The sequence below is a fragment of the Alosa sapidissima genome, chromosome 7 (assembly GCF_018492685.1).
Source record: "Alosa sapidissima isolate fAloSap1 chromosome 7, fAloSap1.pri, whole genome shotgun sequence".
NCBI lineage: Eukaryota > Metazoa > Chordata > Actinopteri > Clupeiformes > Clupeidae > Alosa > Alosa sapidissima.
This window is the reverse complement of record NC_055963.1, coordinates 19,926,418-19,952,393: the sequence shown is the minus strand read 5'-3', so window position 1 is coordinate 19,952,393 and position 25,976 is coordinate 19,926,418. Positions and strand designations below refer to the sequence as shown.

At 43.6% G+C, this 25,976-nt stretch overlaps 1 long non-coding RNA gene across 1 annotated transcript; it reads left to right on the top strand.

The window, feature by feature from the left end:
* Positions 1-391: 391 nt before the first annotated feature.
* LOC121714166 lies at positions 392-24,445 on the top strand. Its single transcript, XR_006033037.1, has 3 exons — positions 392-450; positions 16,469-16,470; positions 24,421-24,445. It is a non-coding gene; the product is annotated as an uncharacterized LOC121714166 (long non-coding RNA).
* The last annotated feature ends 1,531 nt before the right edge of the window (positions 24,446-25,976 follow it).

Here is a 25,976-nt window from a genome sequence, read left to right as displayed (position 1 = left end):
GAGGAATCTGGTAGGGACTGGGTCTAGAGCACATGTTAAGGAGGAGCTGGTCTGAGTTACAATTTTGCTGAGCTCAGATTGTGTAATACTGTTAAAAAAATCTGAATTTTGGGGAGAAAAAATCTGAATTACTAATAGAGATTATGGAGTGGAGGAACTGGAACATCCGTCTTGCTGAAGGGAGGCATTGTATGAGTAAGTAGGTAAGTATAAGTATAAGTATAAATACTCTTTTGATCCCAAGGGAAATTTGGTCTCTGCATTTATCCCAATCCGTGAATTAGTGAAACACACTCAGCGAACACACAGTGAGGTGAAGCACACTAATCCCGACACAGTGAGCTGCCTGCAACAACAGCGGCACTCAGGGAGCAGTGAGGGTAACCTTACTCAAGGACACTTCAGCCTTCCTACTGGTCGGTGTTCGAACCGGCAACCCTCCGGTTACAAGTCTGAAGCGCTAACCACTAGGCCACGGCTGCCCCCAACATGATTACCCGTTATTACATCCTGTAGGCTTCATGAATGGACATACCGGTAGGCTGCTAGGAGAGAACAATTGTGTTGACAATGTTGTTGTGGGCACTCTAAAAGTAGTTGCTTGATAACTTAAGTGTAGGTAATTAGAGAAATCACACTTTTACATTAAGTTGCTAATCTCGAAAGGCGTCGGAAGGAGCTTGATGCTTTTTCCTCTTCCAGATATGATGAAAGGGCTGTATGTTACATGTGTGTGATTACAAACCCAAGCAAGATGACATAATTTCTATGTTGTGATCAGAGATATGATTCATTTGCTGCAAAAAAATGCATTGCCAAAAAAGGCACAGATCTGCTAAATGCTTTTTAGACTCAGACATGTGATTTTGTCCTGTTAAGGCTCATAAAATACTTTTAAGAAGTCATCAGATTGCATTACACACACAAACCCATTTGTCATATCTGTGCCTGAGATTATCTTTATTTATTTTGCTAAAGGCGAATGAGATATTGGTGAGATTGTCAGTGCAATTTAATTTCCTACCCGACAGTCCCTGTGCAATTGTGTGGCAATGATGTGTGCAATGGCCACTGTGCATCACACACACACACAAACAAACACACACACACACACACACACTTGTCTTTGGAAGCCTATGATCTGCAGTTATTGCTAATTAGCCTGAACCAAGACTGAAACCCCAAGGTTGAATTGGTGTTGTGTGCAATGTCCAAAAGAGTGGCAAACACACTTTGGGCTTTCTCTGTAAAAAGGAATATATCCAAAGGATAGATTAATCCATTTCCTTTCATATTACCCCACCGTTTAGGCAGGAAATGACTTTCTGATAACATGCTAATAGGAGGCAAAACTTCTTGCCTCCATATAATTCTCATTATTTTCCTCTTAAGGAGTAATTTCCTCCCAATTAATTTAACATTAGGTTAATGATCACTGCACCTTGGCATTAAAATTGTCAGTTAAATTGTTTCTGTTTTCCAATTAATGTGTTCTGTCCATTTATTCCATTAAGACCATGACCAATTCACCTGCATCAATTAAATCCTTCAGATTACAAGATAAAAGTGTGGTACAGGATGAAGAATATGGATGTAGATTTAATGATTTACTGTAATGAGAGGCACACAATAACATGACGCAAGAGGACTAAGAAAGAAAGGCAAGAATCAAATGAATGTGTGTTTCACTTTTTTTGAAGTGTTTTAACAGCATCCCTAACACTGACTTTTTCACTACTCTGTTAACTTCGGCAGCTTTACTCATTCTAAAATACTGCTACTCCAAGACAGACACACACCCACACAGATGCACACCCACAGATGCACACCCACACACACACACACACACACACACACACACTCAAGTCACTGAAGTAAAGCAAAGTTAAGTGCTTCAGGTTCAGCAGACTCTTTTATCCAAATCGACAGTGACCCCAAACAAACGGTTTCTTTTTTTTTTAAGTATATTTTTTGGGGCTTTTATGCCTTTAATGTGATAGGATAGTGGAGAATGACAGGAAGTGAGTGAGAGAGAGAGTCGGGTGGGATCCAGAAAGGACCACGGGGCAGGAATCGAACCCGGGTCGCCGGCGTACGGTGTGGCATCACCTGTATGGACACTGGTAGTACCTTCACATCGATGAAGGAGAGTCTGTGGCGGCAGGTGACGTCAGCAGAGGAAGTTTTTCTTCCGGCAGAAAGGCAGAGATTCGTCAAGGCAGATGGAACCGTTCACCAAGCCATGGGGAAGAAAACAATATATCTAGACTGGCACGGCAAACAGTGGGCTGTCGAAGTCCATGTAATGGAAGATCGTCACCTGGTGTTTCCTGTGATCCTAGGTCTAGACTTCCTCGCTATGACTGGTGTCATCCTCAACCTGGCCAAAAACAGTTAAGGACTAAAAACCAATAGAGGTTACACCTATTATGGCTTCAAACAACCGCGAGGCCACTCTAGTGAAAGTAATCAAGACACACTCACCTCATCACAGGGTGTTCACCTCTACTATGTGTGACAGGGCCCTCAGGTTTATCCAACTAAATGGATGAGGACAGAGGCAGTAGTATAAACAATGTTATATTTATTATTTCTTTTCTTTGTTTAAAACGGATGGCAGGGGTGTACAGTAGGTGAATCCGATAAAAACAAAATCACAATACACAACACAAAATAATCAAAGAAAACAAAATGTAATATAACCAACATAACTATAAATTAAATGCCCAGTGGATTGGTGGCTGCTACACGGCCTGAATTAACACAGGTACAGTAACCCTCAGATGGCTGCCCAGCCCCAAAAGTGATCTATGGCCATACACACACACAAACACAAGTGTAACACTCAAGCTTTCTAAATACAACCCACACGAGTATAAATAGGTGTTCAGTACACGCTCAACCACTAGAATGTGCCCTCACCGCAAACTAGGGGAAGGCGGCAGTCCTAGAGTACCTTAACTGTGTTACCTGATAGACCTAGCAGGCCATACTAGCAGACAGGGGGAAGGAGGGGGCATTCAATAAAGGAAACAATACAAGACAAAACAAAAACAAGACAAACACGCTATTCAGCACCAGTGGAGTGCTACCGATACAGCTACAATGAATAGCAGAAGCTATAATGAACTAATACTACCTGTGACATAGACCCCTATGGCCCAAGAGTAACAGTCTACTGTGTGGAGAAACTAGGTTGGGAGTCACAAAGAACTCAATATGAACTAATACCACCTGGGGCATAGATAGACCCCTATGCCCCAGGAGTAACAGTCTCCCGTGTGGATAAGCTAAGTCAGGGGTTACAAGAACCCATTAAAAACTAATACTGCCGGGGGGAGGGATAAGTCTCAATAGCCTCGGAGTAACAGTCTGAAATCGCTAACTGGCTGCTAATATGAGCTCAGGGATGGCAACAGCACTACACCTTGTCGAGTACCAGACCCTGGCAAACAGTGTAAATGCACCAGTGTATCACACTCAGACAAGCATACAACACAAAGAAAATAAACCAACACAAACAAGCATACCGTACATCCAACTTTGACGTGCTGTTAGTTTAACACTGACTAATACCAAAAGAAACTCTAATGGGGGAAAACAGTGGTCAAACTGTGATAGACAGCCAGCTGTGATCTACAACAGAGAGAAACGTTTAACACCCTGGTCCATGGTTATGTCGCATTTCATAACAATACACAACAGTTTTTATGAAGTTTAATTGTTCATAAGTCAAGCGACATGTAAAAAAGAAAACATTGTACCAGATACATATTTAAAATAGGACCGTTACACTGTTAGAACAATAACCAATGCCTACCTCGGCCTTTTCCACAATGCGAGCTAGCCCAGGGGAACAGGAGCAGAGGAGGGAAGTGTGTCAGCTATAAAAACAAGGGAGCGAAAATTACAGACGCTGCATGCTGTTGTTTGGCCCGTATAGCTAACTTAATCTGCTCACATTAGTTGAGTGTTTGACCATAGCTATTGCAATGTTGCTATTGTAAGAGGCCTACCTCCACGTTCAGCATTCGCATTGGTAGTCACAGGGAAACAGGAGTAGGAAGGAGATGACAGTCTATAGCAAGATGAGCCAAACGTTACGACACTACAACCACCTGCCCCGTGTTCAAACTACGTGGCTAAACACAAACTCTCACTTTATGCTATTACCTACATGTCAGACAAACGTTCGTGGTCTACGGCAGTGGCAACAACTCACATTAAAAGTGTAAGGAGTACATGAAACATTCCACCTACCCAGACCACAGCGAGGGAGTTGTTCGCAACCAAAACCCAGCATGAAGTGCGCGGTTTGTACCGACCAGCGACAAGCAACTTGCGTACCAAACAATTTGGGAGAGCTTCTTTTGTGTTTGTCGGGAAGGAAGTTACGTACCCATGACCCCCAGCCCGCACGCCCAGGTGATTGCAATTAGTCGTGATCCTGACCTGATCACATATGCTTTGTCTCCAGGGGAATTACCTCCTTGCTGGGTGTCCACTTCCACGGCGGAGTCGGTGCCAGGTTGACACTGACTATCCAGACGGGCTCCAACAGCTGATGGGGGCCTGGCCGTCGGAAAGACCAATGTGGAAAAGCATGCCATCTTCATCCAGGATGAAGTCCCGGTCAGGTCCAAGGCCTACCGGGTGTCTCCCCTGAAAAAGAGAGTCATTGAGGAGCATGTAGAGAAGATGCTAAAAGACAACATCATAGAACCCTCTCAGCCAGCCTGGTCATCCCCTGTGGTCCTGGTGAATAAACCAGATGGGTCCTACAGGTTCTGTGTGGACTACAGGAGAGTAAATGCAAAGACCTTGCCCGATGCATATCCGATGTCCATAATTCACGACATCCCTGAATCACTGGAAGGCGCCTCCTGGTTCAGTTCTTTGGATTTGCAGTCCTGGTACTGGCAGGTGGCCATGACTGAGGAGAGTAAGCCAAAGACTGCCTTTGTTACATCTCTTGGCCTATTCCAATTCAAGGCTATGCCGTTTGGACTTCGTAATGCTGCAGCCACATTCCAACGGCTAATGGAAAGGGTCTTGGGAGAGTTGAGAGGAAGGATATGTTTTGTTTACATAGACAACATAAACGTATACTCTCATTCCCGACAGCAACATCAGCAAGACCTGGCAGCAGTTTTTCAGAGGCTACAGGCCGCCACGCTCAGTCTGAACATGAAGAAGTGCCATTTCTTCAAGCAGAAGTTAAAGTTCCTGGGGCACATTGTCTCAGATCGAGGCGTGGAGGTGGACCCAGCTAATGGCCACCTTACACCAAACAACTTTGACAAGATTTGGGACAAATTCTTGAAAGATTGTAGTCTTTTAACTAATGCCCCCCATTCAAGCTTTACTCAAAATACTCCAATCTTTCAAGAATCTTTCCCAAATCTTGTCAAAGTTGTTTGGTGTAAGGAGGCCATTAGACGCAGGCAGTGTCAGACTTTCCAGTGCCACAGGATGTGAAGGCCTTACAGCGTTTCCTGGGACTGGCTGGCTGGTACCACAAATTCATTCACCATTTTGCAGACCTGGCATCCCCTCTTAACAATCTGAAGTGGAAAGGAGTGGATTGGACCTGGACCCATGAGTGTCAGGCCAGTTTTGAGGCCTTGAAGGAGGCCTTGAAGAATCCTCCCGTGCTTACCCAGCCCAATCCAGCTTTGCACTACGAGGTACTCACTGATGCCAGTGACGTGGGTCTCGGGCCATCTTGTCCCAAAACACACCCGAGGGGGAGAAAGTGATCTCTTACGCCTCCAGAGGACTCCGAGGTCTGGAACGAAACTATTCTACCTCGGAAAAGGAGTGCCTGGCTGTGGTTTGGGCCGTGGAGAAGTGGCGACATTACCTGGAGGGTGTGGAGTTTACCGTTTTTACTGATCACGCTGCTCTGTCATGGGTATTCAACTGCCCGAAGACCTCCTCCAGGCTGACCTGGTGGATCCTCCGGCTGCAGCAGTTCAGCTTCAAGGTGCGGTATCGCAAGGGATGCCTTAATGCTGCTCCTGACGCGCTGTTCCAGGCCCATGAACCGCTCTCAATTCAGCCATCACCCTGTTGGGCGGTCGCCACCCGAAGCCAGTCTGAGCTACCTACTACCTTGGCTGAGATTGCCCAGGAACAGGAGAAGGACCAAAGGGTGACTGAGTGGCGATCGGACAATTCTCAGGTATCTCCCCCAAACCGTATCAGCTTCGTCATGCATCAGGGAGTGATGTATCGGAGAATTCCCTTATCGGACCAAGGGGAGAAGTGCCAATTGGTTGTTCCCCAATCGCTGGTCCCAGAGTTCCTGTGGTACTTCCACGACAATCCACTGGGTGGACATCTTGGAGGGTTGAAGACTCTGCTACGGATCCTAGAGGTAGCCTGGTGGCCAAGTGTCCAAAAAGACGTCTGGGAACACACAAAAAAAATGTCAAACCTGTCAGCAATATAAGGCTGATAACAACAAGCCATCAGGCCTACTCCAGAGCATCGAAATCACTGCCCCAGGGGAGATGTTGGGAGTTGACTTTATGGGTCCTTTCCCAAGAAGCAAAAATGCCAACTCTTTCCTGCTGGTGGTAGTCGATTACTACTCGAAGTGGGTGGAAATGTTCGAGAGATGGAAAAACACCTCGTCTCGTCAAGATTCTCAGGAAAGAAATATACACCCGTTGGGGAGTGCCGCAATACCTGGTATTGGACAGAGGACCTCAGTTTACCTCCACCCTTTTAACTGGCCTCTGCAAGACATGGGGGTAGTACAAAAGCTAACTACCAGTTACCACCCACAAACCAACCTCACAGAACGCTTCAACCGGACCATAAAGACCATGATTGCATCCTTTGTAGGTCAGCATCACAACACCTGGGACCAGTGGCTGAGAGTTTCACTTTGCCCTTAATACAGCCCATCAAGAGACCACTGTGCGGACTCCTGCAGAGCTAGCCCTGGGCAGAAACCTCAAGGGTCCACTAGAGAGGCTCATCAGTCACCCACCATCTCCCGCTCAGCATGCAGCATATAATCTGGTGGAAAGACAACAGAGGATGACGGAGGAGGTTAGGCAGAGAGTAGGAGTGCACCAGGCTAGACAAGCTAAGTACTACAATTCCCGCCGCAAAGATGTGCAATTTCGGCTGGGTGACTTAGTCTGGGTCAGGTCCCATCCACTCTCCAAAGCCAGTGACAAATTCACTTCTAAGCTTGCGCCTAGGTGGGAAGGGCCAGCTACGGTCATTAAAAAACTAGGGCCTATTATTTATAGAGTCAGATGGAGTATCCCACCTGATAAAGAGGATACTGTAAATGTGGTGAATCTCAAAAAATATTATGGTGTCTCACCCTAGAAGCCTCCGGCTGGAGGGGGGGGGTCTATGTGGCATCACCACATACGTTTATGATTACCTTTCTTTTGTATGCATGGTCATTGTGAAATGTTTACTAGCATAAAAGGACAATTCATATGCATTACGTGGATCTCTGTAGCGCACTGCTGTGTCTGTCATTTAACCATCAGCGTGACTTTGTTTATGTTGCTGGGCTAGATCAACTGACTAGTGTGACCTGTCAAACCCCGTCAGCTGACTGGGAATGTTTTGTCAGGAGAATGACGTGCTTGAAGAGAATAAAAAGTGAGGAAGTGCGCTAAGGAAGGAGCTTAAACATTTATGCAGGGAGCCTACGAGAGACCTGTTACACATAAGCTGACAAGGAAAAAGGTTTATGGGACCTCGCTTACTTACCAACGACCCGGGTCTGTTCGGAGAGAATCCAACCTCCTTCATGGTGGATAAAACATCCGATACCGGTGAGAAGGATCCTTTTTTGTTCTCTATCGCTGGAGTTATTTTTCCAAAACCAGAAACTGATTTACAATCATATGCATCATCCAACATCTATGCAGAGAGGACTTCACTTTATGTTTGGGATTGCTGCATTCAATCATATGCACTTCTTGAGGGCTCCAGAGTGTGATTCAGTTTGTCATGAACCCACACAGGCAATAACACAACAGCTTTGCACCACATAACTCAGTGCTTCCACATCCCCTCTGGACGAGACAGTGCTTTAAAATAAATCTGTATGTGCAGGTGTCACGTGGGTCTATCAGCTTGGTTTACCCGTGACCAGGCAAACAATTTAACAAGGTGCAGGGAATGTGGTGGGCAGGCGAATGATACCAAGAGAAGGATTTACTCTTATTATTTTGTTCAATGTATTAATAAGTTCTGTTCTAGGCAGAAAATATTAACACATCACAAGTGAGTTATAGCACAATTCATGTTAGAATGGCCGTCACAAATTCCTAAAACAGTCTTCAAGTAAAAGCAATCAAGAGTCAATACTGCGTCTAGCCACTAAGAGCGCTGTACTCCTTCCAGCCACCGCACCAGCACAGTGAAGCGCAGAGAAAACGATCCCGCTTCCCAAACAGCTGACAGTCAGGTTGACCACGGCTAGCAGCTACAAGCTAGCGGCCAAAGTTCAAACACCCACCAACAACGAGCGTAGTGTGGCAGAAGCAGTTGTAAGAGGCGAGCAGGCAGCAAGCAGGGCAAGCAGGAGTTCCGTCCCCCAATTGAGTAGGCAAGCAGGCGGCCAGTAGAGCAAGCAGGAGTTCCGTCCCCCAACGGAATAGGCAAGCAGGCGGCCAGTAGAGCAAGCAGGAGTTCCGTCCCCCAACGGAGTAGGCAAGCAGGCGGCCAGTAGAGCAAGCAGGAGTTCCGTCCCCCAACGGAATAGGCAAGCAGGCGGCCAGTAGAGCAAGCACGAGTTCCGTCCCCCAACGGAATAGGCAAGCAGGCGGCCAGTAGAGCAAGCAGGAGTTCCATCCCCCAACGGAATAGGCAAGCAGGCGGCCAGTAGAGCAAGCAGGAGTTCCATCCCCCAACGGAATAGGCAAGCAGGCAGCAAGCAGAGCAGACGGCAAGCGGAACAGCAGGGTAGCTTACCGTCCTTCCGTATGGCTCGTCCTCCGTCGGTAGAGGTTCCAGCCGCGCTGTAACACAGAAACAGCTCGGCAGTAGGCAGCACAACCAGCGGCTAGCATGAATCTAATAAACAATAAAGCTAATAGTCACTTACTAGGGCGGGCACAGACAAAGTCTGTGGCCCGGAGATGTGACGAGCGCTCGACCCTCTAGTACAGCAGCCGGAGATTCCGATCACGGCCTCTCATCCGCGTTCTAGGATCAATGTGAAGGGAACGATGCCGTCAATCTGAGTTACTCTGCCGCTGTTGCTGCTACGTCCATGAACTCAATGCTGTGGCCTCTGGTCCCTGGTCAGGGGATAAAGTAGGAAAGCATTCCCCCCCCCCCCAACACATCTGTCCCAAATCTCATTTAATCAGCCACTTGCCAGGATTGGCGGAAAGTTAATGGGTCCATTATCCCTCATTATCAGTCAGCATTGGGAGCACCAGGGAGGGGTAATACACAACACCAAAAACACACCTGTGAGTTGACACAGCACACAAATAAAAGCACAGCAAAAATGATCCATAAACAACCAAAATATTCACACACGTGACACCGGGATCGATCACTTTTGAAATAACTGGATCGGTGTCATGTGATAACTGGTGCAAAGGTCAAAGGTCAGGTCAGAATATTTTCTTATTAATTTTTTTTCATCTATAGTACTACAAAAAAAACATTAGTCATATTGCCTTGGACAGGTTATTTACATTATTGTCCACATAATACAGTCATGTATCTTTCACCAGCTGGCTAACACTGCTCAACTATAATGTCCAGAGCTTCACAATCTCCAGGTGCTCTAACCTAGCGTTCATGGGCTTCGGAAAAACCTTTCTCAGAGTGAAAACATCATCATTCCGCGTCATTCACGTCACTTAATGTGTGAGTCAGAGGTCGGAAACTGGGGCTAGATTTTGCTAACAGAGTTGCCCAGTTAGGCGCTCATCACTTTTGTCGTCACGTTGTAGTTCGTTTGTAGTCCATGTGGCCTTTCATGTCCAACAGTTTTAATGTGAACTTGGGAATTTGCCGTTTTTGTCACTTGAAAGCTGCATATCATTTTTTCACGAGCATCTTACACTATATTTTAATCAAATACAGTTGTTTGTTTAGGATTAGTGAGTGTATGTTTTAACCTTTGTTGTGGCATCCGTGTTTGTCACACATTCTGATGGCAAAGCACATGAACACTTGCTGTCGGAAAAACAAAGTAGCCATGGGGGCGGTCCTTGTCATTCCGAGGTGCCCTGAATGCACCCTAAGGCTAGCCTGGTGTTACCAAAGATCGTTAAGGCGGAGCAAGATATTTCGTCGTAGTTCATGTCTATGGGCGCGAAATGGGGATCGAATCCTGTCTGCATAAAGAGGCGTGTCGATGACGTATTGATGAGCGTACATTGCAACCGGCCAACAGCAGCGGCATAAATAACCGGCGCACACCTGATATAAAGTCGATTTTCTCCAGACTGGAATGCTCAAAAATGCTAAAAATGTACCTGAAATGTTCAGAAGGGTTTGAGGATCATGAAAACGTGCCCGAAATTCACATTCCTAACTCTATAGAACCAAGACCTTAGCATATGTGGTAAAATTCTGAGCTATGCCCATAGACTTCAATGGAGCAGTCGCTGCCTCTGCTCTGCATAAAGGGGGATTATGACCCCCCCTCGTGCGATCCGGGTTCCCGGAAGTGGCTCCTGATGAAATATCTTGCTCCGCTTTAACAATCTTTGGTGTTACCATCCTACGTACTTCCGGCCAAAATTTGATTTCAGCCTCGCACGTAGTCTGTGTCACTCCCCGATGTGAGTCGCTACCCGATGTGAGTCACGCATGCTCAGATTGATAGGTTTTACGGCATAACGCCAAGGGATCCGACTGAAATCCATAAAATAATTCACTTTTCTGTTTCAAAAACGTTTTAGCTATCTAAGATTGTTTGATTGCTAACGTTAGCAAACGCCATTCAAGTGACAGCCTTTGTTGTGCTTGATTGCTTACTTACTTGCCAGTAGTGAACAAACTTCGTTATGTAGGTCAATTTTTATTGATATTACAGAAGTCTCTCGCTAGCAGGCTACTTCAGCCTCTAATCTAGAACTGACATTAGAGATCATGCCGTGAAAATGTGATGCCTTACGCTAAATAATACATTACTGCTGTGTAGGCTAATGTCATTATTCTGTGGCTAACAGCACTGGTAGTCGCAAAGTAGCAAAGTGACGCATGCGCGAGCGCGACTCACTTCCGGTAGCGACTCACATCGGGGAGTGACAGTCTGGCCCAACCTACAGTATAGAGTGGCGAAGTCCCGTCCCTTCTACATCTTTCAAAAAATTATGAACGGGAGTTAATAGAGATAACAATTATTTTTTGGTCCAGTTTGAATTGTGCCACGAATTTCACATATGATGTGTGTGAATTTAAAAGATAATTTTTCACGTCAAGAAAGTACTGTTGTTCGATAGACTTCAAAAGTTATGTTGGTTTTGTGCGAATCCACTCAGTGGACTACATCTCTCGTCTCGAACGATGTACGTCACCAACGTAATGAAACGATAAGAGCTGTTATGCTAGTTAACGGTTGCATCTTGCTGTCTGCTATGTCACTTAACAGTATGTAATGTACAGTCTATGGATGAATACAACTTACCTGATGTGTTTAATCCTCTGACTCATGGTATTTTCTTCGGCAAGTGTCGTGGAAAATCGACCACTTCCCAAACCTCCAAGTCAATTAGCACTCTGATGTCAAAGACCCGCAAGAGAACACCAAGACGAGAGATGTTGAAGAATGTTGATCCTTTATTCACCGTATTGCAGTGAGAATACAATCCAAACAGCGTCAGGACTGGGCCGTCAGGCAATAGAGTGATGAGTTGCAGCTGCTACCCCGATGAGATCTGATCTGAATGTGCCTGAGCTCTTTCTTTTATGCTCTCAGGGGCCTGGGAGGCGTTCCTATCACCAGGAACATCACCAGGCCCCTTTTAGCCAATCAGACCGTTTTGGGACTTGAGATATTGGTGGAAAACCCTTCTCATCTAAACATTTAAAAAATGTGTGTTGCTAGGCTGAATACATGTGACCAGGTCTTATGTGCAATCTTTTGCCAGGCAGATTATGTGTTTGTTTGGTTCTATGTGTACTTTCACTTTTGGTTCTGTCTCCTTTTCTTGTAAACCCCTCCTTATCTCCTAAACTCTGTCTGGTTTTACTTTCACTGCTATTCCTTCTGAGTTTCACTCTTAGTCTCTGACAGTTCAGTGCCATGACTTCCAGTAAATGTTGCATAACAGGTGCACAAACAACACTCTTTTGATAAATGGAATAATTTCTAACAAACCAATACATACAAGCATGATGCCCCTTAATAAAATCACCACACAAGGAAAGCCTAATTAAGACCTGTTGCTGGTATGCTTGTACAATCTAGTGTGGCTGTGAATGAGCTAACGTCACTAGCGCGACTGATGGGTTTGTAGTTGTTGGAATTACGATCTTTCACAATGTTGTAATTCAATAGTTACGAAACAAACTGCAAATGTCTTTACATGTAAAATTGTCTTTAAAATTGACAAACATCATATGGGTAATTCAAGGCACAAGTCAACTGGGAGCAGAAAATAATTTCTTTTTCGCCATAGACTGCCGTTCAATTTTTTTTGAAAGATAGGTCCCATGGAGGCAAACGGAAGGGGCGGGACTTCGCCACTCTATACGGCTCGCGTGTGGCCGCGCCAATCAGCGAACAGTTGAGTGATGACGCGGAACTTGCCTGCCGAGTTGCTTGTAGTCCAGCGAAGCTTGTAGTTCAACAGCACAGCAACAATGGCGATGGAGGAAGAGACGCTAGAAGCTATCCGCGAAGTTGTCGCAACTCTCGAGGGCATCACGCAATTAAAGTGGAAATGAAGCAGTGAGAACTGTGACCATTTTTTGGTTGCTTTTTCATTTTTGAAGATACATGGATTTTCATTAAACCCGATATTCAAGTAGTTTCACTGGAAAATGACGACATGTCAATAACGACTTTCGCCACTAGGGCGCGGACATGTTTTAAAAATGCAGGCGCTACGTCATCAGAATGGTTAGCGTTTGTTCGTGGATGTTTTATCCATTAGCGGACGGTCCCTTTATTTCAATATGCCTATGCAAATTATGTTGATGTTTGTTTTTGTGTTTGTACAAGAACAAGGGCCGCTGTAATGTAGCCTGTAGGCCTATCAGAGAAAGTACTAAATTAGATTTAACTTCAGTTGCAATAATGTGTTTGGATGTTCTCGCACAACTTGGGGATTACCACGACCTGAAAATGCAATTGCATCGTTGATGAATTGGTGAATAAACTCGGGGGAGCGAACTTCTCATGTGTAAGTAAGATGTTTCTTTTTGTGATTGAGTAGTATCAATGATTGCATTTATTTCGCTCAAGTAGTAGTGGAAACTATTTGCAGAGACTTGCGAACCTGGTGAGAACCTATTGTGGGTACGCTAGCCTACGTCTGACTTGTGTAGGCTACTCTGTAGTAGCCTAGGTCTGTGATTGTGACAGGCATGGTTTTGTGGGTAGACGTTGTTTATGGACTGTAGGCTAGGCGTCTGAGTTTTTATTTGTTTATGTAAGCTGACATAAAATAACAAGCTGTTCACTTGTTATTTTTTAAATAAATAAATGCACGGATGTGCCGCTTGTAGCAACCATAGATTTGCTATGCTAGTTACAGTATGTTATACTATGCTAGTACTGTATCGCAGCTTCATGATAATACATTGCAGAACAACTGAGTATGGGTGTAAAAATGAGTGTAGGAGCAGGAGGCTTGTCTTGTCAATTTTATAAATGGCAAGGACGTTGTAGCTCTCCTTCCAACTGGCTTTGGGAAAAGTTTGATATATCAGATGGTCCCGTTAGTAATGGAGAGACTGGGGAGACCGAATGCTGTGACTGTTAGGCCTGTCAAACTCGATTCCTTTTAAGGATCCGGGTTATTCTGAGTCACTCACTAAACTGATCCGGGTTGAACGAGTCACTTGAGTCACTTGAGTCAGTATTGCTAAATCGCAAAGAAATTCAGTCCTACGTTCAAGCAGTGCAGTGGGGTGCTTCATTTCGTTAAGTGCCTTCTCATGTTGGATGTGGATCCTCCATGATTTGAAACCAGGTTTTTGCAGTACTTGCATTTAGCCTAAGAGTTTTGGTCTCCTGGTCAAAGTGCATCCACACATTGTTCATCTTTTTGGTGCTCATGTTCAGAAACTTTGATCTTATTGACAGGGAGGGTAGCCTATATTATAATAATTAATTATTTGTTGTTGTTTTGTTAACAATAGAAAATTTGCCTAGGTCTAATGCTACTCTGTTACAATGTTTATTACCAGTACTATATACTAATAGTAGGCTACTAGGAATCTATTCTAATAGGTATTATAGGCAGCTATATATATATATATATATATATATATATATATATATCATGTTAGGTAGCCTAATATAATATCATATATAATATAATATAATATAATATAATATAATATAATATAAAATAGCCTAATATAATAGCATCAAAATCTCCACCCACTCACGGGAAAGAAAGCAGTTTGAGCCAGACTGTTTATTTATTGTCTTAACCTAGCCTAAGCAATTGACTTTCAATGTAGACATAGAAACAGGAACGTAGAAATGCCCTGCAGTGACTAAATTATTATTATTGTTATTATTATTATTATTATTATTACTACTACTACTACTATTCTCATTAGGCCTATTATTATTATCCCCTTGACACGAGTAGAAACTAGGCTACTTGCTCGTCTACAGATCCACTCATGACAATGTAGCCGGCTGATTCGACTGACTCGCACTCATAACAACATAATGTAACCGGTCCGCCCGCGGCTGATCCAAATGACCCAGGTAGGCTAGCCTACTCAAGCAACTCCATACAGAGCTTGCAATGTTTCGGACATTGCTGTCTTCGCGACCTAATTGCATTTTAAAGTAGGCTATGCGTGCAGAATATATGTTATTTCAGAAGTGAAAGCATGGCTTTTGTTGTGGATTTTCTTTTAACCTTGACGAGGAGTTACTCGCTCCTCTAAAGATCCACTCATGACAACGTAGCCTGCTGATTCGGCTGACTCGCACTCATAACAACAACGTAACCGGCCCGCTTGGCTGATCCGACTGGATAGCCTACTCTCCATACAGAGCTTGCAATGTTTCAGACTGTCTTCGCGACCTAATTGCATTTTAAAGTAGGCTATGCGTGCAGAATATATGTTATTTCAGAAGTGAACGCGTGGCTTTTGTTGTGGATTTTCTTTTAACCTTGACGAGGATTTACTCGCTCCTCTAAAGATCCACTCATGACAACGTAGCCGGCTGATTCGGCTGACTCGCACTCATAACAACGTAACCGGCCCGCCCTGCTGATCCAACTGACCCGGCTAGCCTGAGCAGCTCCATACAGAGCTTGCAATGTTTCGGACTGTCTTCGCGACCTAATTGCATTTTAAAGTAGGCTATGTCTACGTGTAGAACATTGTATGCTATTTCAGAAGTGAAAGAATGGCTTTTGTTGTGGATTTGCTTTTCACCTTGACGAGGAGTTACTCGCTCGTCTACAGATCCACTCATGACAACGTAGCCGGCTGATTCGGCTGACTCGCACTCATAACAACGTAACCGGCCCGCCCTGCTGATCCAACTGACCCGGCTAGCCTGAGCAGCTCCATACAGAGCTTGCAATGTTTCGGACTGTCTTCGCGACCTAATTGCATTTTAAAGTAGGCTATGCCTACGTGTAGAACATTGTATGCTATTTCAGAAGTGAAAGAATGGCTTTTGTTGTGGATTTGCTTTTCACCTTGACGAGGAGTTACTCGCTCGTCTACAGATCCACTCATGACAACGTAGCCGGCTGATTCGGCTGACTCGCACTCATAACAACGTAACCGGCCCGCCCTGCTGATCCAACTGACCCGGCTAGCCTGAGCAGCTCCATATAGAGCTTGCAATGTTTCGGACTGTCTTCGCGACCTAATTGCATTTAAAAGTAGGCCTAGGCTATGCCTACGTGTAGAACATTGTATGTTATTTCAGAAGTGAAAGAATAGCTTTTGTTGTGGATTTGCTTTTCACCTTGACGAGGAGTTACTCGCTCGTCTACTGATCCACTCATGACAACGTAGCCGGCTGATTCGGCTGACTCGCACTCATAACGTAACCGCCCGGCCCAGCGATCCGACTAACCCGGGTATACAAAGCAGCTCCATTAAGAGCGTGCAATGTTTCGGACTGTCTGCGCGACCTAATTGCATTTTAATATGCTACATCTATACACCAAATCTAAAGTATGCCTAGGCTACATGCAGAACATTGAATGTTATTTAAGAGGTAAAGAATGGCTTTTGTTGTGGAATTGCTTTTCACTTTGAGGAGGAGCTACTCGCTCGTCTACAGCCACTCATGACAACGTAGCCGTAGCCGACTCGTACTCAATGTAGCCTAACCGGCCGGCTGATCCGACTAACCCGGCTCTGCGGGAAGTTAACCAGTTATCTCAGACTGCCTGCTCACTCAGTCGCTTGAGTTGATTTGTGGAGTTGTGGTTATCCTACTTACGAAATTGTTACATTTTTGGCAGCTATGATGGCTAGTAGGCTAGCTAATGTTGCAAGAGGTTTGTGTGTGGCGCTGTTTATCGTTTTAGATTGAATTGTAGTAGGACTCAACTGATCCGAGTTAATGATACTAGAGACTCGCGACTCATGGGTTAATTTAAAGATACGGGTGAAAGATCCGAGTGAATCACGACTCAAACAGGCGTAGTGACTGTTGTTGTGTGCCCCCTCGTCGCCCTTATGGAAGACCAGGTTAGAGAGGCCGGGTAACTTGGATTATGTGCGGGTCAACTCGGTGTTGTTGACGATCAGCGGAAGATCCTTGACGGACATTTCTCGCTTGTGTTTGGTAGCCCCGAAGCTTGGCTCCTAAATTCGAAGTGGCGAAGGATGCAAACACACCAATTTATCAACAAAACCTTGTTGGCGTTGTCGTGGACGAGGCTCATGTCACGTACAAATGGTCAAGATAGGGGTCAAGCTAACAAAGGCGACAATCCATTTAGAGAGAGTTTTTCCAAGCTGGGTGAGCTGAGATCCATAGCTAAAGCTGGTACGTTGAAATAAATGTTCCCTCTGTCTACTAGTGTTGGAAAATATGTAATTGATTTACTTTTACAATGTGTTTGTAGGCCAGTGGTTCCAAAGCCAATGCTATTAGATGTGTAACACTGAGCACCTCCCCACCACCGCACTTAGTTTGCTTATTTGCATTTACTGCAGAGTTAGATTGCCTCCCCCACATTTGCATTCACTGTTCAGTCAGAATGTTAAAGTTCTCACTCAGTATGTCAGTTATGGGGTTGACAGTGTGTTTACTATGTTTATTTCTTTTATAAATTGTAGGTACCCCCCTTTTTGGCGATGACCGCTTCTGCAGATATTCAGTCCAGAAGCAGGGTCACTAAAATTCTTCAGATGGACAATGCAGTTCACATTATTGCAAGCCCCAACAAAGCAAACATCCGTCTCGGAATATGCCAGGTTCCTAAGGACAAAATTAACTGCCTAGACTGGATTGTGAGGTGTGTGGCAGAGAAGGGAACAACAATGCAACCAGTGCTGATTTACTGCCCAACCATGCAGTTTGTTGGAAAGGTTTTCGGTTACCTGAAAGCTGAACTGCAAACTCAAGCATGGGTTGACGGTGATCCAGATAAGAAAGCGGACAACCTTCTCATTGGAATGTACCACAGCAAAACACTACAAAAATACAAGGACAGGGTGCTGTCCTCATTGAGAGGGGAAAGGAATTGTCGTGTAGTTGTGGCCACTACAGCTTTGGGGATGGGGTTGAATTTTCCTGATGTATCACACATTGTGATGTATGGGGCTCCAGGAGACCTAGAGACTATAGTGCAACAGGTGGGAAGGGCTGGAAGACCAGGTCAGCAAGCACATGCCATCCTTTACAACAACTACCGGTACAGCAATGTTGACAAAGAGGTGAAACAACTCCTCACTGTCAAAAATTCCTGTCTTAGGAAATGCCTCTTTGAACATTTTGAAGAGGAACCCACCAATGTCAACCCAGATCATCTCTGTTGCACTTATTGCCACACTGTTTGTTCTTGTTCCTCTGGCACGTGTACAGAACCCACTCCAAACTACGAACAACCGTTCGAAAACAAACCAGTTAGTCTAAGGTCCAGAAAGGTGAATGACACTGACAAATCGATCATTGCCGATTTGCTGGATGAATACAGGGCTAAGTTAATTAACTCCTCTCCGCAGCTGGTCACCTCATTTGCAGCTTGCACCGGATTCAGCCAAGAGCTAGTGGATGCCGTGTTGACCCATTGTGAACATATCTTTGACCTTGCATATGTTATGAACAACTTGCCTGTTTTCAGATTGGAACATGCAAAGTGATTTTGATCCAGATGTGGAATCTGGTTTGGTTGAGAGTTTCTGTGAGCCAGACCTTTACTTTAGCAACTATTTTGATGATGAGGACTTTAGTGATGCGTCAAGAAGCCAGGTCAGCTCAGAGTCAGACTACTAATTGTTGGTACCTAATTTTGTACATGTTTGTTTCCTCTCTTGTTCTGCACATGTTAATGTGTACTCAACCTCCAGCATTGTTGTATTTTCTGTTGTATAGCATTGATTGTAAATAAACGTATTTGCAGTTATGCAAAAATATTTTGTTTCTGTGAAATCCTTGAATTGTGCAAAATAAAAGGTACAAGGGATATCATAAAAAGGTATTCTTTATTTTACTTCAAAATATACAAAAAATATTGCCATTGGTAATGTAAAAACTACTTACAATGTGCTGGTTTGAAATAATGCACTTGACAGTACAAAGGGCTGAGTGCATGACAGGGCAGGGACTGACCCTATGATTCAGCATGATAGGATGCTTTATAATGGTAGTGCAAACATGTAAGGCAAATAGATATGGCTGTGCAACAATAAAATCAATAGATCAATATTCAATATGGACAACATAAGATTTGGTAATATCAAGATTTACAACAAATATGTGCAATGATTGATTTTAACAATGCAAGAATACTTGCAAGATACCAGCATTTGATATGGACAATATATGGCATGGTTGTTTAAATAAATATAGCAGTGCAAGGGTAATGTTGGGAATGATCAGCAATAAATATGTGCATTATAATAAATATTTTAAGCACTTCTGTAAACGGTATACAGTGGGAGACACACAAAACAATATAATGGTTTGGAGTGGTCTGTGCAAATTGTCATAAACATGAACTAAAGTGAATATGTACATAACATTAAACTATTTACATTCAGCTATTTACATTAATCTTCCCTTAAAGCTTTGGTCTTGTGTTCCACAATAGCTGTGCATGTTACAGAGGAAGTGACCGAAACTCATCGAGCTTGGTACGCATCCATTGCCATAAATATTCGAATTTGACCTTGTTAAGAATGTTCCGATCAAAGTTTGGGAAGGCAGTGAAATATCTGCCTGGTTGGTTCCTGAACAGTTCTTCCCTCTTGAATATGTCCACCAAGGCTAAAATGTCCCTTGTCACTCGAGCTGGATGGTGGTTGCCACTGGGGCGAACCACCTTCAGCTCTCTGTCTGTGGTGTTCAGCAAGGAATTTATGACCCCAATTGACTTGCTAACCCTGTCCGAGGTTTCCTCCGTCAAGTTGGAGCCTTTGTTCCTCAAAAAAGATTTCAGGAAATTATTGAGGCGCTCCAAGTGAATGTCCAGTGGGATATTGTTCCCCCTGCCACCCCTTCTGTTTCAGAACCTGTTCCAGGTCAGGCTACCCGAGGGGACTGTGTAGCATTAAGTTGCACTGTTAAAAGAAAAGTGCTGTAAGCATACTGTGAGTGGTTGTATGTCTTAAAGATTAAGAGTGCCACCTTATACAACCGCATCAGGCGCTCCCCGTCTCCCTCTTTCACTGCGTCTAGGAAGTTGGACAGTAGAAGTCCAAACCATAGTCTGGCCTCTGTGTGCTGTTTCTTGCAGTCCAGACTGGTATTGGAAGAGGACGCAGCAACCGTCTCAGATACAACAAGACCATGGACCTTGTCTTCATGGGTTGTTCGGGCCTTTTTGTAGGCAAACAATGAATTAATTTCTTATAAAAACAAGATTTTTGCTTTTAAAAAAGGTTATAAACCTGTGGGATCATCCAAGTGGAAATGTTCCATTGCTGCTGCCACGAAAAGTGCTGTGGTGTCCATGCTAACAAACTGTTTGTATGCATTGTACGCCGCATGTGGCCCTCTTTTGGCGTTGCTGCATCTGTAAATCAATGTTTCCATTAGGACAATAGCAAATGAAATGTTTGTTAATTCGATATAATTCATATTTTGATCAATTCATGACGGTGGGTATTCATGACTGCGGGCTTTATTGTTAGTGTTTGTTCCCCCAAGGCCAAGCGATTAAATCTCCATTTCACACAACCACACAAGTAGATAGACCACATAGACTCCTTGAGAAATATGAAGAATTAGTTATTGAACTCATTTAAACATAGTAATAATCATATGAAATTCATCTGAAATATACATAGACAATGCAAGTGCTTTACCTCAACAGATTCATGTTTGCTACTAGTGTGCCATGGTCTTTGGCTGAAGCCTCACGAAAGAAGATTTTATGATAAATCTGTAATACAAAATGTCAGAAATTGACATAATAGTAATTGTAGTAGAACCACTCTATACTACTCCTAAAAAGTAAGTAAAGGAGAAACACACCTCAAAGAGATTTTTCACAGCATGCCAATCTTCGAACTTCAGAAATAGGCCTTCTAGGCGCTCTTCCTCCGTTTCCCCTTCAGCAACATTCAGCTGGATGTTCCTGCTGTTAGCCTCTGTGAGCCGGTCACCCCGACCAAGATCTTCTCCAAACCATCAGGAGTTCTGGGTGCATACCTAGAGACAAGTTAGACAATTCAGCAGCAAACACAATCTGACTGTTTCTTTTGTATAGTTTCAGATTTAAGCTCTGAAGATTTACATTAAAGCTTTCAGTCAAGGTTTATATGTAATTCATGTGGGGGAAACCGGCACAAATAATCACAAAGGCATCTCGCCTGATTCTTACTCGTTTTGAAGTTGCCGTAGAACGTCCATCAAGTCGCTAGTTTGGTTTTCGTTCTTGAACAGAAGACCTAGTGGGTACTGTGTTTTTTTTGCAAGTATAAAAACATATAAAATGTGAGAAAAGCTTGAACTATACCACCAACACTTCTGTGACAGCTTTGCATTACGATTTTCCAAAATATAATTCATTGGCTTAAATTTTAGGAACAGCAACTTACATGAGTTGAGGGCTTGGCCATTTCCTCTGAATATTGATGGGGAATGTGGTTGACAACAACACAGGCGAGGGGCTTGAATGCATCCAGGTGGTTTGTTAGCATACGGCTTCCCAAAATAACAAATTCACGGCGCATGTGGGCCTGGGTGTCCGGTCCTGGTAGTGACTTCCAGAGATTGTAGTCAGACAAGCAGTAATCTGGTTTCTTGTTGTCAAGGTGGAGCGAGGGGACTCTGTCAACAACACACATATGGTGGATCCAATGTATTGATTTGTTTGAGTTGTTGGGAGACTGATGACGAGTGTGGATAAAAAAGTCAAGGTTATCAAAGATGATGGAGTATGTGTGTGGTAGAGATGTGTGTGGAAGTGTTGAAACAGACAACGGTGCAACACCCAAGCTAGCCATTTCTTCATCTGAGATTGTGCTAAATGTGCCACCGTATTGCTTGTCTCTTCAGTGGGGATTGGGACTTGGGACTGGGAGCAGAGGAAGGCTTCCAGGTCTCTTTTCATTGTTGAAACTGGAAGCATGTAGAGCTTAGCAATCTCCTTCTGCTTCGTCACTGCACTCTGGTGAACTGTTGATATCCCCAGTTTTGCCAGCCGTGTGAAGACTGACTTTTTTGCCCCTCCATACAACAGTACCATGTCAACATAATACGACAGTGCTGACAAACCGGAGTTTCTTCCCCTTAAAGCTACTGAAGCAGCAGGGCAAATGTGGGGTGTTGAGTCTTTGGCAATTGTGGTGAATATGCTCAGCAGGAAGGGGGACAGCCGCTTGAGATCCTCATGTAGATTTTTAAAAGAAAAATCCACCAGGTCATTTCCACTTGATCACCACAGCATGAACTGATTCTGCTGACTGCACAGGTTGTGGCATTCACGATCAATTATATTCAGCAGAAATGTTTTCACCTCCTCCATTAGGTCTTTGTTTAATGAGATGAGATGGGCAGCTGTGGGATAATTTCGTTTGGCCAAATTTTCAATAACTCCAGCGATATCTGCTTGACACATCAACTTCCTCACCTCGCTTCCATATGTGATTGAGGACCTTAAAAACAACAAAAACAAATCTTACATTATAACATTATAAACATATACATAAAAACACATTAAAGTTGTAAGACCCCTTAAATACTCTCTTTTCCTCATTACACAAAGCTTTGTAATCACCGTTTAGGGAAAATATGGAAAGGATTAATTATTCTTCACCCCAAGGTTGAGTAAGACCTGAGGGAACAATGAAAGTGTAACCTCCATGACTTTGGAATTCCAGTCACGAGTGGTAGGCCATTTGAAGTTTGTCTTCACATATCTATTTACCAATATACATATCTATCTACCTACATTAAGCTGTGCAGTAAGTTGCTACATAGGCCTTCATTAAGCTGTAGCTCTACACTACCATAATAAAGCAGTGTTTTGTAATATAGCCTTTGTGTAAATGAATGGGTCTCTTCAACAGAGACCTGAAATAAACTATGCTAATTACCTAGGCTCCTGTACCTCTCAGACGAGGGGAAGTTGTAGACCCCCATTACTGATGACATTTGTAATTTGGCTACTGATCACGACATGTATAATGACGTTTTAGGCTTACATGAAGCCACACTTGAAAACCCACTTAGGTTACCCACCTCAGTCACACTGGTCCGTGCTGGTGGCTCTGTGGACCTTCTTGACTTTTTCGTCCTTGGCATTTTGATGTCAAGGTGTATCTCTGTCCCTCTTGTCCGCCAAAGTAGCAGCTTCCTCGGGTGCCTCCTGTCTTTTCCACTCGCTAAACTTTTCCATGTCGAGCTGAAACTTCGTACTCCAAGCGAAGCATTTGCGACAAATGCGAATCGATCGCAGATGGGTGTTGTCAATAACTAAGCCTAAATTCACAAGTGTACTACATGCATCAGTACTTTTCATGTTTTCAAATAAAAGTTTGCTGCTCGTTATTCTCCCCCCTACTCTCAAATTACCTTTACATAATCGGCACATGTCATTAACATCCATTGCCACCACAATCTCAAAACCTGTACAAACTAGCCAGCGGTCCGTTTACTACTGAGAGCGGAAGTGGTAGCCTGAACTCCGGCGCACAGCATACGTCATTACGAAACGTTGCTGATTGGTTAAGGGAACTCCAATGATTTCAAACCTCAAAATAAGCATCCGCCCATTACGGAGACAGATTCCTATTACTTTGTTCCAGACTGTATGATGAAGAGAAACGTAGTCACAGGCGGTAAGGGCCTGGCTAGTCTAAGGCAGAGGTCTTCAACGTTTCTCATCGTAATTGCCTACATATCATATAAAATTGTATTGCTTATTAGACAATAAATTGTACTGCAGCCTGTGGCGCATGAAGGTAGGCCTACTTTATAATGATGTGTACAATGCTAAGCCATCACAACAATGATTATTGATAGATTCCTAGAAGATTTTTTCTCAGGTCTTTCGGGTAAGAAAAAAATGGGATCAAACAATTTGGCGGCCTCTCTGCAGTAACTCTGAGGACCACCCTAATCATGAACCCACTGCTGAAGATCTCTAGTCTAAGGATTGTTCATAGAAGCTAGATACTTAGCGTCCCATGTCCCAACGCATAACTATAACCTTCTTAAAGAGCCCATTGTTTTGTCTCAAAAGAGCTATAGGTTTGATGATCCTTTTCTGATTGTAATTAAGTCCACACATGGAATATGCCATGCTTCTCTCTGCTTTCCTAAGTATGTATAGTGTAAGTATATATACTCTTTTGATCCCTGAGGGAAATTTGATCTCTGCACTTATCCCAATCCGTGAATTAGTGAAACACACAGCACAGAGTGAACACACAGTGAGGTGAAGCACACACTAACCCGGAGCAGTAAGCTGCCTGCTACAGTGGCGCTCGGGGAGCAGTGAGGGGTTAGGTGCCTTGCTCAAGGGCACTTCAGCCGTGGATGTAGGCATAGGAGAGCAGTGCTCAACCACTTCCCCCACCCAAGTTTTTCTTACTGGTCGGGGATCGAACCGGTAACCCTTCGGTTACAAGCCGATGCCCTAACCATTAGGCCACAGCTTACCTGAACTTCCTGAAGTTGTGGACACTGTAAAAATAACACATTATTTGACAGGAGTTAGTTTACCACTCATCAACAGCCATCAACAACTTTATGTTTGACATCACTAATGAATATTCAACTCCACAACCTCAATACTTTACAATTGCTTCCTTGATCACCTTGACTACACTACATAGGCCAACGGCGTGTTAACATGACTAACATGATCTCATGCATGTACATACTGTAATTACAGTGCATGAAAATGCACTGTTCTGTTATCCGAAGTCTTCTTCTTCTTCTTCTTCTTCTTCTTCTTCCCACCAAATTTCTGCATCTAAATCAGCTTTAACTGTTTAACGTAGAAACTTCGTTCAAACTTTGTAACGTAGGTCTTGAAAAGGACACGTGGGGAATGTATTTTTCACTTTTGTAAACTTTATACTTTTTGAGATATTAATAAAAAACAAGCTTATTTTTCCCCATAGACTTAACATGGGCTGATGACATCACAATGGGCTAATTAACTTGATTTGCAACTGTATCAACTTCCAGCTGCTCACTACTAGGACCCATCAAAGGGCCAGTTAAACTGATTGCACCTGTATCAACTGCTTTCTGCTTAACTAGGTCAACTCTCTCTGTGTCTCTCCATTCTACAAGGATATAAGGCACATTCCATCCAACCTTCTATCCATTCATCCTCTTCAAACCATTCACTCATCCACCCATTAAACTATCCACCAACATCCATTAAGCAATCTGCCTATCAACATCCATTCAACTTTCTGTCTATCAACATCCATTACACTATCTAAATTCAACTTTTAAACTATATACTCTGTCTCAGGCTTTAAGCATACAATCTGGCTCTATTAAGACTACAGATTCTGTTCCTATTTCCTCTGCCCACAACTGTTTCAAAATAAATGTCCTCACAACAATATTTAAACTACTCAACTATTTAACTGTTTAGACATTTCAACTGTCAGTTGTTATCAACTATGACTCCTGCCAACTGTTTCCAAATAAAAGTTTGTTTCGCATTTTATGTCAATATACAGTATATTTATATTTTCATGCACTGGTAATTTCCTCGATATTACATTTTCTAGTTGTGAAAATAGTGTCCGTCAGATGCACTAATGAGGCGAGATGCAACAACTGATGAGGGACACGCGACTGCTGAGACAGAAAGCCTCCCCATGCTAAAAAAAAATATTCTGATGAAGACTGCTTTCTCCTGCAGAGCATATGAAAGGCTGCCAACAAGAGCCATGACAGTTGATCATTTTAAACTCTTAGCAGTTCCTGAGGTCCTCCAATACCCTTCACTCTCTCTACTCTTCAATCTTCCAAGGAATTCTAGAACATTTCATTAAACATTCTGCACTGTATGCCCCAACTCTCACTTTTGCCTCCCCCCCTTAGCCAATGGCGAGTGACCTTTGATCATAGCTGTTATTAAATGCATTACATCAGGGCAGCTGTCCTTCTCGCTGTTGATGCCTGGGGGAATTCGCATGATTTTTCATGAAAACTTAAC